The sequence below is a fragment of the Pleurodeles waltl genome, chromosome 3_1 (assembly GCF_031143425.1).
Source record: "Pleurodeles waltl isolate 20211129_DDA chromosome 3_1, aPleWal1.hap1.20221129, whole genome shotgun sequence".
NCBI lineage: Eukaryota > Metazoa > Chordata > Amphibia > Caudata > Salamandridae > Pleurodeles > Pleurodeles waltl.
The window spans coordinates 657,914,431-657,932,060 of record NC_090440.1 but is presented as its reverse complement, the minus strand read 5'-3'; positions in this window follow the sequence as shown (position 1 = coordinate 657,932,060).

The window sequence follows — 17,630 nt, the reverse complement described above, 5'->3', positions numbered from 1 at the left end:
CACAAGTCACCCCATCTTGGATTCCCCTAGGTCTCTAGTTTAAAAAAATGCACAGGTATGGTAGGTTTCCCTAGGTGCCCGGCTGAGCTAGAGGTCAAAATCTACAGGTAGGCACTTTGCAAAAAACACCTCTGTTTTCTGTCAAAAAATGGGATGTGTCCACGATGTGTTTTGGGGCAATTCCTGTTGCGGGCGCTAGGCCTACCCACACAAGTGAGGTATCATTTTACCGGGAGAATTGGGGGAGCCCTGGGTGGAAGGAAATTTGTGGCTCCTCTCAGATTCCAGAACTTTCTGTCACCGAAATGTGAGGAAAATGTGTTTTTTTAGCCAAATTGTGAGGTTTGCAAAGGATTCTGGGTAACAGAACCTGGTCAGAGCCCCACAAGTCACCCCATCTTGGATTCCCCTATGTCTCTAGTTTTCAAAAATGCACAGGTTTGGTTGGTTTCCCTAGGTGCCGGCTGAGCTAGAGGCCAAAATCTACAGGTAGGCACTTTGCAAAAAACACCTCTGTTTTCTGTCAAAAAATGGGATGTGTCCATGATGTGTTTTGGGGCATTTCCTGTCGCGGGCGCTAGGCCTACCCACACAAGTGAGGTATCATTTTTATCGGGAGAATTGGGGGAGCCCTCGGTGGAAGGAAATTTGTGGCTCCTCTCAGATTCCAGAACTTTCTGTCACCGAAATGTGAGTAAAATGTTTTTTTTAGCCAAATTCTGAGCTTTGCAAAGGATTCTGGGTAACAGAACCTGGTCAGAGCCCCACAAGTCACCCCATCTTGGATTCCCCTAGGTCTCTAGTTTTAAAAAATGCACAGGTTTGGTAGGTTTCCCTAGGTGCCGGCTGAGCTAGAGGTCAAAATCTACAGGTAGGCACTTTGCAAAAAACACCTCTGTTTTCTGTCAAAAAATGGGATGTGTCCACGATGTGTTTTGGGGCAATTCCTGTTGCGGGCGCTAGGCCTACCCACACAAGTGAGGTATCATTTTACCGGGAGAATTGGGGGAGCCCTGGGTGGAAGGAAATTTGTGGCTCCTCTCAGATTCCAGAACTTTCTGTCACCGAAATGTGAGGAAAATGTGTTTTTTTAGCCAAATTGTGAGGTTTGCAAAGGATTCTGGGTAACATAACCTGGTCAGAGCCCCACAAGTCACCCCATCTTGGATTCCCCTATGTCTCTAGTTTTCAAAAATGCACAGGTTTGGTTGGTTTCCCTAGGTGCCGGCTGAGCTAGAGGCCAAAATCTACAGGTAGGCACTTTGCAAAAAACACCTCTGTTTTCTGTCAAAAAATGGGATGTGTCCATGATGTGTTTTGGGGCATTTCCTGTCGCGGGCGCTAGGCCTACCCACACAAGTGAGGTATCATTTTTATCGGGAGAATTGGGGGAGCCCTCGGTGGAAGGAAATTTGTGGCTCCTCTCAGATTCCAGAACTTTCTGTCACCGAAATGTGAGTAAAATGTTTTTTTTAGCCAAATTCTGAGCTTTGCAAAGGATTCTGGGTAACAGAACCTGGTCAGAGCCCCACAAGTCACCCCATCTTGGATTCCCCTAGGTCTCTAGTTTTAAAAAATGCACAGGTTTGGTAGGTTTCCCTAGGTGCCGGCTGAGCTAGAGGTCAAAATCTACAGGTAGGCACTTTGCAAAAAACACCTCTGTTTTCTGTCAAAAAATGGGATGTGTCCACGATGTGTTTTGGGGCAATTCCTGTTGCGGGCGCTAGGCCTACCCACACAAGTGAGGTATCATTTTACCGGGAGACTTGGGGGAACGCTGGGTGGAAGGAAATTTGTGGCTCCTCTCAGATTCCAGAACTTTCTGTCACCGAAATGTGAGGAAAATGTGTTTTTTAGCTAAATTGTGAGGTTTGCAAAGGATTCTGGGTAACAGAACCTGGTCAGAGCCCCACAAGTCACCCCATCTTGGATTCCCCTAGGTCTCTAGTTTTAAAAAATGCACAGGTTTGGTAGGCTTCCCTAGGTGCAGGCTGAGCTAGATGACAAAATCTACAGGTAGGCACTTTGCAAAAAACACCTCTGTTTTCTGTCAAAAAATGGGATGTGTCCATGATGTGTTTTGGGGCATTTCCTGTCGCGGGCGCTAGGCCTACCCACACAAGTGAGGTATCATTTTTATCGGGAGAATTGGGGGAGAGCTGGGTGGAAGGAAATTTGTGGCTCCTCTCAGATTCCAGAACTTTCTGTCACCGAAATGTGAGGAAAATTTGTTTTTTAGCTACATTTTGAGGTTTGCATAAGATTCTGGGTAACAGAACCTGGTCAGAGCCCCACAATTCACCCCATCTTGGATTCCCCTAGGTCTCTAGTTGTAATAAATGCACAGGTTTGGTAGGTTTCCCTAGATGCAGGCTGAGCTAGAGGCCAAAATCTACAGGTAGGCACTTTGCAAAAAACACCTCTGTTTTCTTTAAAAAAATGGGATGTGTCCACGATGTGTTTTGGGGCCTTTCCTGTCGCGGGCGCTAGGCCTACCCACACAAGTGAGGTATCATTTTTATCGGGAGACTTGGGGGAGCGCTGGGTGGAAGGAAATTTGTGGCTCCTCTCAGATTCCAGAACTTTCTTTCACCGAAATGTGAGGAAAATGTGTTTTTTAGCTAAATTGTGAGGTTTGCAAAGGATTCTGGGTAACAGAACCTGGTCAGAGCCCCACAAGTCACCCCATCTTGGATTCCCCTAGGTCTCTAGTTTTAGAAAATGCACAGGTTTGGTTGGTTTCCCTAGGTGCCGGCTGAGCTAGAGGCCAAAATCTACAGGTAGGCAATTTGCAAAAAACACCTCTGTTTTCTGTCAAAAAATGGGATGTGTCCATGATGTGTTTTGGGGCATTTCCTGTCGCGGGCGCTAGGCCTACCCACACAAGTGAGGTATCATTTTTATCGGGAGAATTGGGGGAGCCCTCGGTGGAAGGAAATTTGTGGCTCCTCTCAGATTCCAGAACTTTCTGTCACCGAAATGTGAGTAAAATGTTTTTTTTAGCCAAATTCTGAGCTTTGCAAAGGATTCTGGGTAACAGAACCTGGTCAGAGCCCCACAAGTCACCCCATCTTGGATTCCCCTAGGTCTCTAGTTTTCAAAAATGCACAGGTTTGGTAGGTTTCCCTAGGTGCCGGCTGAGCTAGAGGTCAAAATCTACAGGTAGGCACTTTGCAAAAAACACCTCTGTTTTCTGTCAAAAAATGGGATGTGTCCACGATGTGTTTTGGGGCAATTCCTGTTGCGGGCGCTAGGCCTACCCACACAAGTGAGGTATCATTTTACCGGGAGACTTGGGGGAACGCTGGGTGGAAGGAAATTTGTGGCTCCTCTCAGATTCCAGAACTTTCTGTCACCGAAATGTGAGGAAAATGTGTTTTTTAGCTAAATTGTGAGGTTTGCAAAGGATTCTGGGTAACAGAACCTGGTCAGAGCCCCACAAGTCACCCCATCTTGGATTCCCCTAGGTCTCTAGTTTTAAAAAATGCACAGGTTTGGTAGGCTTCCCTAGGTGCAGGCTGAGCTAGATGACAAAATCTACAGGTAGGCACTTTGCAAAAAACACCTCTGTTTTCTGTCAAAAAATGGGATGTGTCCATGATGTGTTTTGGGGCATTTCCTGTCGCGGGCGCTAGGCCTACCCACACAAGTGAGGTATCATTTTTATCGGGAGAATTGGGGGAGCGCTGGGTGGAAGGAAATTTGTGGCTCCTCTCAGATTCCAGTTCTTTCTGTCACCGAAATGTGAGGAAAATTTGTTTTTTAGCTACATTTTGAGGTTTGCATAAGATTCTGGGTAACAGAACCTGGTCAGAGCCCCACAATTCACCCCATCTTGGATTCCCCTAGGTCTCTAGTTGTAATAAATGCACAGGTTTGGTAGGTTTCCCTAGGTGCAGGCTGAGCTAGAGGCCAAAATCTACAGGTAGGCACTTTGCAAAAAACACCTCTGTTTTCTTTAAAAAAATGGGATGTGTTCACGATGTGTTTTGGGGCCTTTCCTGTCGCGGGCGCTAGGCCTACCCACACAAGTGAGGTATCATTTTTATCGGGAGACTTGGGGGAGCGCTGGGTGGAAGGAAATTTGTGGCTCCTCTCAGATTCCAGAACTTTCTGTCACCGAAATGTGAGGAAAATGTGTTTTTTAGCTAAATTGTGAGGTTTGCAAAGGATTCTGGGTAACAGAACCTGGTCAGAGCCCCACAAGTCACCCCATCTTGGATTCCCCTAGGTCTCTAGTTTTAAAAAATGCACAGGTTTGGTAGGCTTCCCTAGGTGCAGGCTGAGCTAGATGACAAAATCTACAGGTAGGCACTTTGCAAAAAACACCTCTGTTTTCTGTCAAAAAATGGGATGTATCCACAATGTGTTTTGGGGCATTTCCTGTTGCGGGCGCTAGGCCTACCCACACAAGTGAGGTATCATTTTTATCGGGAGAATTGGGGGAGCGCTGGGTGGAAGGAAATTTGTGGCTCCTCTCAGATTCCAGAACTTTCTGTCACCGAAATGTGAGGAAAATGTGTTTTTTAGCTACATTTTGAGGTTTGCAAAGGATTCTGGGTAACAGAACCTGGTCAGAGCCCCACAAGTCACCCCATCTTGGATTCCCCTAGGTCTCTAGTTTTCAAAAATGCACAGGTTTGGTAGGTTTCCCTAGGTGCAGGCTGAGCTAGAGGCCAAAATCTACAGGTAGGCACTTTGCAAAAAACACCTCTGTTTTCTTTCAAAAAATGGGATGTGTCCACGATGTGTTTTGGGGCATTTCCTGTCGCGGGCGCTAGGCCTACCCACACAAGTGAGGTATCATTTTTATCGGGAGAATTGGGGGAGCCCTGGGTGGAAGGAAATTTGTGGCTCCTCTCAGATTCCAGAACTTTCTGTCACCGAAATGTGAGTAAAATGTTTTTTTTAGCCAAATTCTGAGGTTTGCAAAGGATTCTGGGTAACAGAACCTGGTCAGAGCCCCACAAGTCACCCCATCTTGGATTCCCCTAGGTCTCTAGTTTTCAAAAATGCACAGGTTTGGTAGGTTTCCCTAGGTGCCGGCTGAGCTAGAGGTCAAAATCTACAGGTAGGCACTTTGCAAAAAACACCTCTGTTTTCTGTCAAAAAATGGGATGTGTCCACGATGTGTTTTGGGGCATTTCCTGTTGCGGGCGCTAGGCCTACCCACACAAGTGAGGTATCATTTTACCGGGAGACTTGGGGGAACGCTGGGTGGAAGGAAATTTGTGGCTCCTCTCAGATTCCAGAACTTTCTGTCACCGAAATGTGAGGAAAATGTGTTTTTTAGCCAAATTGTGAGGTTTGCAAAGGATTCTGGGTAACAGAACCTGTTCAGAGCCCCACAAGTCACCCCATCTTGGATTCCCCTAGGTCTCTAGTTTTAAAAAATGCACAGGTTTGGTAGGCTTCCCTAGGTGCAGGCTGAGCTAGATGACAAAATCTACAGGTAGGCACTTTGCAAAAAACACCTCTGTTTTCTGTCAAAAAATGGGATGTGTCCATGATGTGTTTTGGGGCATTTCCTGTCGCGGGCGCTAGGCCTACCCACACAAGTGAGGTATCATTTTTATCGGGAGAATTGGGGGAGCGCTGGGTGGAAGGAAATTTGTGGCTCCTCTCAGATTCCAGAACTTTCTGTCACCGAAATGTGAGGAAAATGTGTTTTTTTAGCCAAATTGTGAGGTTTGCAAAGGATTCTGGGTAACAGAACCTGGTCAGAGCCCCACAAGTTACCCCATCTTGGATTCCCCTAGGTCTCTAGTTTTCAAAAATGCACAGGTTTGGTAGGTTTCCCTAGGTGCCGGCTGTGCTAGAGGCCAAAATCTACAGGTAGGCACTTTGCAAATATCACCTCTGTTTTCTGTCAAAAAATGTGATTTGTCCACGTTGTGTTTTGGGGCATTTTCTGTCGCGGGCGCTAGGCCTACCCACACAAGTGAGGTATCATTTTACCGAGAGACTTGGGGGAACGCTGGGTGGAAGGAAATTTGTGGCTCCTCTCAGATTCCAGAACTTTCTGTCACCGAAATGTGAGGAAAATGTGTTTTTTAGCTAAATTGTGAGGTTTGCAAAGGATTCTGGGTAACAGAACCTGGTCAGAGCCCCACAAGTCACCCCATCTTGGATTCCCCTAGGTCTCTAGTTTTAAAAAATGCACAGGTTTGGTAGGCTTCCCTAGGTGCAGGCTGAGCTAGATGACAAAATCTACAGGTAGGCACTTTGCAAAAAACACCTCTGTTTTCTTTAAAAAAATGGGATGTGTCCATGATGTGTTTTGGGGCATTTCCTGTCGCGGGCGCTAGGCCTACCCACACAAGTGAGGTATCATTTTTATCGGGAGACTTGGGGGAACGCTGGGTGGAAGGAAATTTGTGGCTCCTCTAAGATTCCAGAACTTTCTGTCACCGAAATGTGAGGAAAATGTGGTTTTTTTTAGCTAAATTTTGAGGTTTGCAAAGGATTCTGGGTAACAGACCCTGTTCAGAGCCCCACAAGTCACCCCATCTTGGATTCCCCTAGGTCTCTAGTTTTCAAAAATGCACAGGTTTGGTAGGTTTCCTTGGTGCCGGCTGAGCTAGAGGTCAAAATCTACAGGTAGGTACTTTGCAAAAAACACCTCTGTTTTCTGTCAAAAAATGGGATGTGTCCACGATGTGTTTTGGGGCATTTCCTGTCGCGGGCGCTAGGCCTACCCACACAAGTGAGGTATCATTTTTACCGGGAGACTTGGGGGAACGCTGGGTGGAAGGAAATTTGTGGCTCCTCTCAGATTCCAGAACTTTCTGTCACCGAAATGTGAGGAAAAAGTGTTTTTTAACTACATTTTGAGGTTTGCAAAGGATTCTGGGTAACAGAACCTGGTCAGAGCCCCACAAGTCACCCCATCTTGGATTCCCCTAGGTCTCTAGTTTTAAAAAATGCACAGGTATGGTAGGTTTCCCTAGGTGCAGGCTGAGCTAGAGGCCAAAATCTACAGGTAGGCACTTTGCAAAAAACACCTCTGTTTTCTTTCAAAAATGGGATGTGTCCATGATGTGTTTTGGGGCATTTCCTGTCGCGGGCGCTAGGCCTACCCACAGACGTGAGGTATCATTTTTATCGGGAGAATTGGGGGAGCCCTGGGTGGAAGGAAATTTGTGGCTCCTCTCAGATTCCAGAACTTTCTGTCACCGAAATGTGAGGAAAATGTGTTTTTTTAGCCAAATTGTGAGGTTTGCAAAGGATTCTGGGTAACAGAACCTGGTCAGAGCCCCCACAAGTCACCCCATCTTGGATTCCCCTAGGTCTCTAGTTTTCAAAAATGCACAGGTTTGGTTGGTTTCCCTAGGTGCCGGCTGAGCTAGAGGCCAAAATCTACAGGTAGGCACTTTGCAAAAAACACCTCTGTTTTCTGTCAAAAAATGGGATGTGTCCATGATGTGTTTTGGGGCATTTCCTGTCGCGGGCGCTAGGCCTACCCACACAAGTGAGGTATCATTTTTATCGGGAGAATTGGGGGAGCCCTCGGTGGAAGGAAATTTGAGGCTCCTCTCAGATTCCAGAACTTTCTGTCACCGAAATGTGAGTAAAATGTTTTTTTTAGCCAAATTCTGAGCTTTGCAAAGGATTCTGGGTAACAGAACCTGGTCAGAGCCCCACAAGTCACCCCATCTTGGATTCCCCTAGGTCTCTAGTTTTCAAAAATGCACAGGTTTGGTAGGTTTCCCTAGGTGCCGGCTGAGCTAGAGGTCAAAATCTACAGGTAGGCACTTTGCAAAAAACACCTCTGTTTTCTGTCAAAAAATGGGATGTGTCCACGATGTGTTTTGGGGCAATTCCTGTTGCGGGCGCTAGGCCTACCCACACAAGTGAGGTATCATTTTACCGGGAGACTTGGGGGAACGCTGGGTGGAAGGAAATTTGTGGCTCCTCTCAGATTCCAGAACTTTCTGTCACCGAAATGTGAGGAAAATGTGTTTTTTAGCTAAATTGTGAGGTTTGCAAAGGATTCTGGGTAACAGAACCTGGTCAGAGCCCCACAAGTCACCCCATCTTGGATTCCCCTAGGTCTCTAGTTTTAAAAAATGCACAGGTTTGGTAGGCTTCCCTAGGTGCAGGCTGAGCTAGATGACAAAATCTACAGGTAGGCACTTTGCAAAAAACACCTCTGTTTTCTGTCAAAAAATGGGATGTGTCCATGATGTGTTTTGGGGCATTTCCTGTCGCGGGCGCTAGGCCTACCCACACAAGTGAGGTATCATTTTTATCGGGAGAATTGGGGGAGCGCTGGGTGGAAGGAAATTTGTGGCTCCTCTCAGATTCCAGAACTTTCTGTCACCGAAATGTGAGGAAAATGTGTTTTTTAGCTAAATTGTGAGGTTTGCAAAGGATTCTGGATAACAGAACCTGGTCAGAGCCCCACAAGTCACCCCATCTTGGATTCCCCTAGGTCTCTAGTTTTAAAAAATGCACAGGTTTGGTAGGCTTCCCTAGGTGCAGGCTGAGCTAGATGACAAAATCTACAGGTAGGCACTTTGCAAAAAACACCTCTGTTTTCTGTCAAAAAATGGGATGTGTCCACGATGTGTTTTGGGGCATTTCCTGTTGCGGGCGCTAGGCCTACCCACACAAGTGAGGTATCATTTTTATCGGGAGAATTGGGGGAGCGCTGGGTGGAAGGAAATTTGTGGCTCCTCTCAGATTCCAGAACTTTCTGTCACCGAAATGTGAGTAAAATGTGTTTTTTAGCTACATTTTGAGGTTTGCAAAGGATTCTGGGTAACAGAACCTGGTCAGAGCCCCACAAGTCACCCCATCTTGGATTCCCCTAGGTCTCTAGTTTTAAAAAATGCACAGGTTTGGTAGCTTTCCCTAGGTGCAGGCTGAGCTAGAGGCCAAAATCTACAGGTAGGCACTTTGCAAAAAACACCTCTGTTTTCTTTCAAAAAATGGGATGTGTCCACGATGTGTTTTGGGGCATTTCCTGTCGCGGGCGCTAGGCCTACCCACACAAGTGAGGTATCATTTTTATCGGGAGAATTGGGGGAGCCCTGGGTGGAAGGAAATTTGTGGCTCCTCTCAGATTCCAGAACTTTCTGTCACCGAAATGTGAGTAAAATGTTTTTTTTAGCCAAATTCTGAGGTTTGCAAAGGATTCTGGGTAACAGAACCTGGTCAGAGCCCCACAAGTCACCCCATCTTGGATTCCCCTAGGTCTCTAGTTTTCAAAAATGCACAGGTTTGGTAGGTTTCCCTAGGTGCCGGCTGAGCTAGAGGTCAAAATCTACAGGTAGGCACTTTGCAAAAAACACCTCTGTTTTCTGTCAAAAAATGGGATGTGTCCACGATGTGTTTTGGGGCATTTCCTGTTGCGGGCGCTAGGCCTACCCACACAAGTGAGGTATCATTTTACCGGGAGACTTGGGGGAACGCTGGGTGGAAGGAAATTTGTGGCTCCTCTCAGATTCCAGAACTTTCTGTCACCGAAATGTGAGGAAAATGTGTTTTTTAGCTAAATTGTGAGGTTTGCAAAGGATTCTGGGTAACAGAACCTGGTCAGAGCCCCACAAGTCACCCCATCTTGGATTCCCCTAGGTCTCTAGTTTTAAAAAATGCACAGGTTTGGTAGGCTTCCCTAGGTGCAGGCTGAGCTAGATGACAAAATCTACAGGTAGGCACTTTGCAAAAAACACCTCTGTTTTCTGTCAAAAAATGGGATGTGTCCATGATGTGTTTTGGGGCATTTCCTGTCGCGGGCGCTAGGCCTACCCACACAAGTGAGGTATCATTTTTATCGGGAGAATTGGGGGAGCGCTGGGTGGAAGGAAATTTGTGGCTCCTCTCAGATTCCAGAACTTTCTGTCACCGAAATGTGAGGAAAATGTGTTTTTTAGCTACATTTTGAGGTTTGCATAAGATTCTGGGTAACAGAACCTGGTCAGAGCCCCACAATTCACCCCATCTTGGATTCCCCTAGGTCTCTAGTTGTAATAAATGCACAGGTTTGGTAGGTTTCCCTAGGTGCAGGCTGAGCTAGAGGCCAAAATCTACAGGTAGGCACTTTGCAAAAAACACCTCTGTTTTCTTTCAAAAAATGGGATGTGTCCACGATGTGTTTTGGGGCATTTCCTGTCGCGGGCGCTAGGCCTACCCACACAAGTGAGGTATCATTTTTATCGGGAGACTTGGGGGAGCGCTGGGTGGAAGGAAATTTGTGGCTCCTCTCAGATTCCAGAACTTTCTGTCACCGAAATGTGAGGAAAATGTGTTTTTTTAGCCAAATTGTGAGGTTTGCAAAGGATTCTGGGTAACAGAACCTGGTCAGAGCCCCACAAGTTACCCCATCTTGGATTCCCCTAGGTCTCTAGTTTTCAAAAATGCACAGGTTTGGTAGGTTTCCCTAGGTGCCGGCTGTGCTAGAGGCCAAAATCTACAGGTAGGCACTTTGCAAATATCACCTCTGTTTTCTGTCAAAAAATGTGATTTGTCCACGTTGTGTTTTGGGGCATTTTCTGTCGCAGGCGCTAGGCCTACCCACACAAGTGAGGTATCATTTTACCGAGAGACTTGGGGGAACGCTGGGTGGAAGGAAATTTGTGGCTCCTCTCAGATTCCTGAACTTTCTGTCACCGAAATGTGAGGAAAATGTGTTTTTTAGCTAAATTGTGAGGTTTGCAAAGGATTCTGGGTAACAGAACCTGGTCAGAGCCCCACAAGTCACCCCATCTTGGATTCCCCTAGGTCTCTAGTTTTAAAAAATGCACAGGTTTGGTAGGCTTCCCTAGGTGCAGGCTGAGCTAGATGACAAAATCTACAGGTAGGCACTTTGCAAAAAACACCTCTGTTTTCTGTCAAAAAATGGGATGTGTCCATGATGTGTTTTGGGGCATTTCCTGTCGCGGGCGCTAGGCCTACCCACACAAGTGAGGTATCATTTTTATCGGGAGAATTGGGGGAGCGCTGGGTGGAAGGAAATTTGTGGCTCCTCTCAGATTCCAGAACTTTCTGTCACCGAAATGTGAGGAAAATGTGTTTTTTAGCTACATTTTGAGGTTTGCATAAGATTCTGGGTAACAGAACCTGGTCAGAGCCCCACAATTCACCCCATCTTGGATTCCCCTAGGTCTCTAGTTGTAATAAATGCACAGGTTTGGTAGGTTTCCCTAGGTGCAGGCTGAGCTAGAGGCCAAAATCTACAGGTAGGCACTTTGCAAAAAACACCTCTGTTTTCTTTAAAAAAATGGGATGTGTCCACGATGTGTTTTGGGGCATTTCCTGTCGCGGGCGCTAGGCCTACCCACACAAGTGAGGTATCATTTTTATCGGGAGACTTGGGGGAACGCTGGGTGGAAGGAAATTTGTGGCTCCTCTAAGATTCCAGAACTTTCTGTCACCGAAATGTGAGGAAAATGTGGTTTTTTTTAGCTAAATTTTGAGGTTTGCAAAGGATTCTGGGTAACAGACCCTGTTCAGAGCCCCACAAGTCACCCCATCTTGGATTCCCCTAGGTCTCTAGTTTTCAAAAATGCACAGGTTTGGTAGGTTTCCTTGGTGCCGGCTGAGCTAGAGGTCAAAATCTACAGGTAGGTACTTTGCAAAAAACACCTCTGTTTTCTGTCAAAAAATGGGATGTGTCCACGATGTGTTTTGGGGCATTTCCTGTCGCGGGCGCTAGGCCTACCCACACAAGTGAGGTATCATTTTTACCGGGAGACTTGGGGGAACGCTGGGTGGAAGGAAATTTGTGGCTCCTCTCAGATTCCAGAACTTTCTGTCACCGAAATGTGAGGAAAAAGTGTTTTTTAACTACATTTTGAGGTTTGCAAAGGATTCTGGGTAACAGAACCTGGTCAGAGCCCCACAAGTCACCCCATCTTGGATTCCCCTAGGTCTCTAGTTTTAAAAAATGCACAGGTATGGTAGGTTTCCCTAGGTGCAGGCTGAGCTAGAGGCCAAAATCTACAGGTAGGCACTTTGCAAAAAACACCTCTGTTTTCTTTCAAAAATGGGATGTGTCCATGATGTGTTTTGGGGCATTTCCTGTCGCGGGCGCTAGGCCTACCCACAGACGTGAGGTATCATTTTTATCGGGAGAATTGGGGGAGCCCTGGCTGGAAGGAAATTTGTGGCTCCTCTCAGATTCCAGAACTTTCTGTCACCGAAATGTGAGGAAAATGTGTTTTTTAGCCAAATTGTGAGGTTTGCAAAGGATTCTGGGTAACAGAACCTGGTCAGAGCCCCACAAGTCACCCCATCTTGGATTCCCCTAGCTCTCTAGTTTTCAAAAATGCACAGGTTTGGTTGGTTTCCCTAGGTGCCGGCTGAGCTAGAGGCCAAAATCTACAGGTAGGCACTTTGCAAAAAACACCTCTGTTTTCTGTCAAAAAATGGGATGTGTCCATGATGTGTTTTGGGGCATTTCCTGTCGCGGGCGCTAGGCCTACCCACACAAGTGAGGTATCATTTTTATCGGGAGAATTGGGGGAGCCCTCGGTGGAAGGAAATTTGTGGCTCCTCTCAGATTCCAGAACTTTCTGTCACCGAAATGTGAGTAAAATGTTTTTTTTAGCCAAATTCTGAGCTTTGCAAAGGATTCTGGGTAACAGAACCTGGTCAGAGCCCCACAAGTCACCCCATCTTGGATTCCCCTAGGTCTCTAGTTTTCAAAAATGCACAGGTTTGGTAGGTTTCCCTAGGTGCCGGCTGAGCTAGAGGTCAAAATCTACAGGTAGGCACTTTGCAAAAAACACCTCTGTTTTCTGTCAAAAAATGGGATGTGTCCACGATGTGTTTTGGGGCAATTCCTGTTGCGGGCGCTAGGCCTACCCACACAAGTGAGGTATCATTTTACCGGGAGACTTGGGGGAACGCTGGGTGGAAGGAAATTTGTGGCTCCTCTCAGATTCCAGAACTTTCTGTCACCGAAATGTGAGGAAAATGTGTTTTTTAGCTAAATTGTGAGGTTTGCAAAGGATTCTGGGTAACAGAACCTGGTCAGAGCCCCACAAGTCACCCTATCTTGGATTCCCCTAGGTCTCTAGTTTTAAAAAATGCACAGGTTTGGTAGGCTTCCCTAGGTGCAGGCTGAGCTAGATGACAAAATCTACAGGTAGGCACTTTGCAAAAAACACCTCTGTTTTCTGTCAAAAAATGGGATGTGTCCATGATGTGTTTTGGGGCATTTCCTGTCGCGGGCGCTAGGCCTACCCACACAAGTGAGGTATCATTTTTATCGGGAGAATTGGGGGAGCGCTGGGTGGAAGGAAATTTGTGGCTCCTCTCAGATTCCAGAACTTTCTGTCACCGAAATGTGAGGAAAATGTGTTTTTTAGCTAAATTGTGAGGTTTGCAAAGGATTCTGGGTAACAGAACCTGGTCAGAGCCCCACAAGTCACCCCATCTTGGATTCCCCTAGGTCTCTAGTTTTAAAAAATGCACAGGTTTGGTAGGCTTCCCTAGGTGCAGGCTGAGCTAGATGACAAAATCTACAGGTAGGCACTTTGCAAAAAACACCTCTGTTTTCTGTCAAAAAATGGGATGTGTCCACGATGTGTTTTGGGGCATTTCCTGTTGCGGGCGCTAGGCCTACCCACACAAGTGAGGTATCATTTTTATCGGGAGAATTGGGGGAGCGCTGGGTGGAAGGAAATTTGTGGCTCCTCTCAGATTCCAGAACTTTCTGTCACCGAAATGTGAGGAAAATGTGTTTTTTAGCTACATTTTGAGGTTTGCAAAGGATTCTGGGTAACAGAACCTGGTCAGAGCCCCACAAGTCACCCCATCTTGGATTCCCCTAGGTCTCTAGTTTTAAAAAATGCACAGGTTTGGTAGCTTTCCCTAGGTGCAGGCTGAGCTAGAGGCCAAAATCTACAGGTAGGCACTTTGCAAAAAACACCTCTGTTTTCTTTCAAAAAATGGGATGTGTCCACGATGTGTTTTGGGGCATTTCCTGTCGCGGGCGCTAGGCCTACCCACACAAGTGAGGTATCATTTTTATCGGGAGAATTGGGGGAGCCCTGGGTGGAAGGAAATTTGTGGCTCCTCTCAGATTCCAGAACTTTCTGTCACCGAAATGTGAGTAAAATATTTTTTTTAGCCAAATTCTGAGGTTTGCAAAGGATTCTGGGTAACAGAACCTGGTCAGAGCCCCACAAGTCACCCCATCTTGGATTCCCCTAGGTCTCTAGTTTTCAAAAATGCACAGGTTTGGTAGGTTTCCCTAGGTGCCGGCTGAGCTAGAGGTCAAAATCTACAGGTAGGCACTTTGCAAAAAACACCTCTGTTTTCTGTCAAAAAATGGGATGTGTCCACGATGTGTTTTGGGGCATTTCCTGTTGCGGGCGCTAGGCCTACCCACACAAGTGAGGTATCATTTTACCGGGAGACTTGGGGGAACGCTGGGTGGAAGGAAATTTGTGGCTCCTCTCAGATTCCAGAACTTTCTGTCACCGAAACGTGAGGAAAATGTGTTTTTTAGCTACATTTTGAGGTTTGCATAAGATTCTGGGTAACAGAACCTGGTCAGAGCCCCACAATTCACCCCATCTTGGATTCCCCTAGGTCTCTAGTTTTAATAAATGCACAGGTTTGGTAGGTTTCCCTAGGTGCAGGCTGAGCTAGAGGCCAAAATCTACAGGTAGGCACTTTGCAAAAAACACCTCTGTTTTCTTTCAAAAAATGGGATGTGTCCACGATGTGTTTTGGGGCATTTCCTGTCGCGGGCGCTAGGCCTACCCACACAAGTGAGGTATCATTTTTATCGGGAGACTTGGGGGAGCGCTGGGTGGAAGGAAATTTGTGGATCCTCTCAGATTCCAGAACTTTCTGTCACCGAAATGTGAGGAAAATGTGTTTTTTTAGCCAAATTGTGAGGTTTGCAAAGTATTCTGGGTAACAGAACCTGGTCAGAGCCCCACAAGTTACCCCATCTTGGATTCCCCTAGGTCTCTAGTTTTCAAAAATGCACAGGTTTGGTAGGTTTCCCTAGGTGCCGGCTGTGCTAGAGGCCAAAATCTACAGGTAGGCACTTTGCAAAAATCACCTCTGTTTTCTGTCAAAAAATGTGATGTGTCCACGTTGTGTTTTAGGGCATTTTCTGTCGCGGGCGCTAGGCCTACCCACACAAGTGAGGTATCATTTTTATCGGGAGACGTGGGGGAACGCTGGGTGGAAGGACATTTGTGGCTCCTCTCAGATTCCAGAACTTTCTGTCACCGAAATGTGAGGAAAATGTGTTTTTTTTGACAAATTTTGAGGTTTGCAAAGGATTCTGGGTAACAGAACCCGGTCAGAGCCCCACAAGTCACCCCATCTTGGATTCCACAGGGTCTCTAGTTTTTAAAAATGCACAGGTTTGGTAGGTTTCCTTAGGTGCCGGCTGAGTTAGAGGCCAAAATCTACAGGTAGGCACTTTGCAAAAAACACCTCTGTTTTCTGTCAACGAATGGGATGTGTCCACGTTGTGTTTTGGGGCATTTCCTGTCGCGGACGCTAGGCCTACCCACAGAAGTGAGGTTTTTATCGGGAGACTTGGGGGAATGCTGGGTGGAAGGAAATTTGTGGCTCCTCTCAGATTCCAGAACTTTCTGTCACCGAAATGTGAGTAAAATGTGGTTTTTTTTTAGCTAAATTTTGAGGTTTGCAAAGGATTCTGGGTAACAGAACCTGTTCAGAGCCCCACAAGTCACCCCATCTTGGATTCCCCTAGCTCTCTAGTTTTCAAAAATGCACAGGTTTGGTAGGTTTCCTTGGTGCCGGCTGAGCTAGAGGTCAAAATCTACAGGTAGGCACTTTGCAAAAAACACCTCTGTTTTCTGTCAAAAAATGGGATGTGTCCACGATGTGTTTTGGGGCATTTCCTGTCGCGGGCACTAGGCCTACCCACACAAGTGAGGTATCATTTTTACCGGGAGACTTGGGGGAACGCTGGGTGGAAGGAAATTTGTGGCTCCTCTCAGATTCCAGAACTTTCTTTCACCGAAATGTGAGGAAAATGTGTTTTTTAGCTACATTTTGAGGTTTGCAAAGGATTCTGGGTAACAGAACCTGGTCAGAGCCCCACAAGTCACCCCATCTTGGATTCCACAGGGTCTCTAGTTTTAAAAAATGCACAGGTATGGTAGGTTTCCCTAGGTGCAGGCTGAGCTAGAGGCCAAAATCTACAGGTAGGCACTTTGCAAAAAACACCTCTGTTTTCTGTAAAAAAATGGGATGTGTCCATGATGTGTTTTGGTGCATTTCCTGTCGCGGGCGCTAGGCCTACCCACAGACGTGAGGTATCATTTTTATCGGGAGAATTGGGGGAGCCCTGGGTGGAAGGAAATTTGTGGCTCCTCTCAGATTCCAGAACTTTCTGTCACCGAAATGTGAGGAAAATGTGTTTTTTTAGCCAAATTGTGAGGTTTGCAAAGGATTCTGGGTAACAGAACCTGGTCAGAGCCCCACAAGTCACCCCATCTTGGATTCCCCTAGGTCTCTAGTTTTCAAAAATGCACAGGTTTGGTTGGTTTCCCTAGGTGCCGGCTGAGCTAGAGGCCAAAATCTACCGGTAGGCACTTTGCAAAAAACACCTCTGTTTTCTGTCAAAAAATGGGATGTGTCCATGATGTGTTTTGGGGCATTTCCTGTCGCGGGCGCTAGGCCTACCCACACAAGTGAGGTATCATTTTTATCGGGAGAATTGGGGGAGCCCTCGGTGGAAGGAAATTTGTGGCTCCTCTCAGATTCCAGAACTTTCTGTCACCGAAATGTGAGGAAAATGTGTTTTTTAGCTACATTTTGAGGTTTGCAAAGGATTCTGGGTAACAGAACCTGGTCAGAGCCCCATAAGTCACCCCATCTTGGATTCCCCTAGGTCTCTAGTTTTAAAAAATGCACAGGTTTTGTAGGTTTCCCTAGGTGCAGGCTGAGCTAGAGGCCAAAATCTACAGGTAGGCACTTTGCAAAAAACACCTCTGTTTTCTGTCAAAAAATGGGATGTGTCCATGATGTGTTTTGGGGCATTTCCTGTCGCGGGCGCTAGGCCTACCCACACAAGTGAGGTATCATTTTTATCGGGAGAATTGGGGGAGCCCTGGGTGGAAGGAAATTTGTGGCTCCTCTCAGATTCCAGAACTTTCTGTCACCGAAATGTGAGTAAAATGTTTTTTTTAGCCAAATTCTGAGGTTTGCAAAGGATTCTGGGTAACAGAACCTGGTGAGAGCCCCACAAGTCACCCCATCTTGGATTCCCCTAGGTCTCTAGTTTTCAAAAATGCACAGGTTTGGTAGGTTTCCCTAGGTGCCAGCTGAGCTAGAGGCCAAAATCTACAGGTAGGCACTTTGCAAAAAACACCTCTGTTTTCTGTAAAAAAATGGGATGTGTCCATGATGTGTTTTGGGGCATTTCCTGTCGCGGGCGCTAGGCCTACCCACACAAGTGAGGTATCATTTTTATCTGGAGAATTGGGGGAGCCCTGGGTGGAAGGAAATTTGTGGCTCCTCTCAGATTCCAGAACTTTCTGTCACCGAAATGTGAGGAAAATGTGTTTTTTTAGCCAAATTGTGAGGTTTGCAAAGGATTCTGGGTAACAGAACCTGGTCAGAGCCCCACAAGTCACCCCATCTTGGATTCCCCTAGGTCTCTAGTTTTCAAAAATGCACAGGTT